The sequence below is a fragment of the Leptonychotes weddellii genome, chromosome 3 (assembly GCF_054177405.1).
Source record: "Leptonychotes weddellii isolate Sample4059 chromosome 3, ASM5417740v2, whole genome shotgun sequence".
In the NCBI taxonomy this organism is placed as follows: Eukaryota; Metazoa; Chordata; class Mammalia; order Carnivora; family Phocidae; genus Leptonychotes; species Leptonychotes weddellii.
Genome location: NC_138371.1, coordinates 139009792 through 139012457, shown reverse-complemented (window position 1 = coordinate 139012457; position 2666 = coordinate 139009792). Strand labels below are relative to the sequence as shown.

General features: G+C 41.4%; 1 pseudogene; it reads right to left on the bottom strand.

Moving 5' to 3' along the window:
* Positions 1 to 2178: 2178 nt before the first annotated feature.
* LOC102736003 (NADH dehydrogenase [ubiquinone] 1 alpha subcomplex subunit 8 pseudogene) lies at positions 2179 to 2664 on the bottom strand (annotated as a pseudogene).
* Positions 2665 to 2666: the final 2 nt, after the last annotated feature.

Here is a 2666-nt window from a genome sequence, read left to right as displayed (position 1 = left end):
TAAACGGACTTAAGCATACACATGTTATTTAATACATATATTTTCAATGTCATTACTTTCGTATGTTGATAGGGCATAAAATTGATATTGTATGTGGGTGCGTAGATAAAATTTCTACTGCAATGCACCTGGAGAGAAGAAAAAAAAAAGGAATATTTTATTATTCTAATTATGGAAAGAAAAGTTAGTAAATTACTTTTCAAATGCCAGCATACAGTGGCCACACATAAGCTCGTCCAGCAAATGATCCTATTAACATTACTCTACAATTAGAATGGCTACCTCATAACCAGACCTTCCTTATTTTCAAGCGAGGTTTAAAAGCGCAAAATAAGTTCATTCTGAAGGTTAAGCGTATTCAAGTCTGAACTTTTGCGGTACACAAATAAGGATTAAAGATAGAAACTCTGCAGCGCCACGGCTTTAGAATTAATACCACATGACCACGGTAGTGACAGCGCCGATGTGTCACATCCCAGTTTGAATAAATGCTAGAAGTAGCTACAGAAAAACTGCCAAGGTCAAAAGCTCAGTGCAGCTCCAGACGGATGTGATTCTCTGTTCAGCAGTCACTCTCTCCTGCTTGCAGCTTTCCAAAAGGAACTGGTGCCCTGCAGGCACTCAGGATGAGCCTGCCAGATTTAATAATAATCAAGAACGCTCTTAAATAAATGTCGCCAGGAAGAGAAGCAGTGGGAAAACTTAAAAGTAAGGACTACTTGAACTGTGGCTCATCTCAGAAAACACACCGTTCTCGGCTCATTTCAAAACAAAGGTGCTCAGGAAGAATAGGGAAGAGGCACAGGGAAATTCATTTGTTGCAGCCAAAAAGATCATCACATTCTGGTCAGCGGCCTGGGTCAGTCTAGTAACCATACAGCCGACATTCCGGAGAAATACAACGTGGGTAGGAGCGAGGCATTTTAAGTCGATTTTCATGGGTGGAGATTTATTTTCATTTTACTGCAATGGAAGGCACATGGTTGGCTTTCTAAAGATTTGGAAGGCCTTCTAAAATTTAAACGAAAACGTTTAGTGAAGCTGTGACGTTGAAGGGAGTGTAGGAAACAGCTGTGTTCTGTGCATTATTTGAGTTCCTCACAGTATCCGTGTTCCGGTAACTGTTCCTTGCTACTATTTGCTTTTCTTTTGGGGGGAATATAAGTGTATTCTTAACATCAGCCGTCACTTAGCCTTTCAAGGAAAATGTTTCCAAGGGAAAACTGTGACACTTTGTGTGCCTATTTTAGCTATCAATGCAATTTTTACATTGCAGTCAAATAAAGAGCACTTTCAAAACTTCCAAACAGTGACAGTTAATCAGGAAATACCCCGAACCTCACCAAGAAAGTCAACACCTCACCACCTTCACGACCACCACCGCCACTGCTTCTCAGAGCAATGTTCTTCCAATTAGATGAACTCATTCAGTAGTGTCCATGAAAGGTGCACGCATTTCACCGAGGAGCATTATTTCAATCATGTTAGTCATCCGTAGTTTGCAAGATATTCATAAACTGAAAGTAAAATCGCAGGTACTTGAAACAATGGGCATGTTCCAGTTGCTATTTATGTGTGACAAATAACCCAGAATGGTAGAACTCTGCATTGATCCTTTGCTAAGAGCAGATTGTCTCCAGAAATGGGTCACGACTGGGGGTGAAGTGGCTCTCTTCCAGCAGGCAATTCCCCCAGAGAAGGGGAACAGAGGGAAAAATTCTTCTAGCACCTGGAGGATTGAGGCCAGGAACACTGCAAAACATCCTACAATAGATAAGATAGCATCCCCCACAACAAAAAAATCATCAGGTCAATATATACTGACAATGCCAATATTGAAAAACCCTAATCTGTATCATTCCCCCAATTAGTTATGATAAATTCATAGAAAGAAAGAGAAGAGGAAATGAGTGCATTTGTTGAGATTTGTTCTTCGTTGTTCTTGTGCTTTTGTTCCAGCTCTTAACAATGACCTCTTCCCTTCTTGTGTTTCTAAGTTCTCACAGGCATCTGCTTGATAAAATATTCTTAAACTGTCATTTTTCACAAATTAGCCAGCCTGACAGCTTTTAGGACTGTGTTATTTTCAACATAGTTCCTCAGAGACCGTTAACTGCAGTTCAGTGATATCAATGCAAATCTTTTTTTTTTTTCCTTTAAAATTTTTGATGACCAGGAAATGGTATAGAATAACTGCCAAGTCACGTAAATTAACTTTTTTGTTAAGTTTGTGATCCCGGAAAGAACACTCTATCAGTCGATGCAAACTGCAAGGGAATTTCATCAGTGGTTATCTGGGCGTGTGACTGAGTGTGGGCCATGGACCCATCTTTACATGGTCCAGAAAAAAAAGCGACTGCCATGTTTGGCAGGCTTCAGCTCTCCTTCCGTCTCAGGGTTGGGCTCTGGTCTTGCTCTTGAGTGATAGGGATTCTCCGGTAAAGGTCGATCTGTTTTCACTTTGGTGACCTTGGACAGCTCCCCCAGATCAGGTGGCATCCAGCCCAGTTTGTCCAGCACACACTCGTCAAACTTAGCCGGCTGTTTGCGACAGCGACGAAATAGCTGCAGGCTGGAATAATCAATGCAGGTCCAATAGTCTGTAAAAGGCTCCGCACAGTGAAGCTTTATCTGCCTGAAGAAGTCCAGAGCACACGTGTTGACGA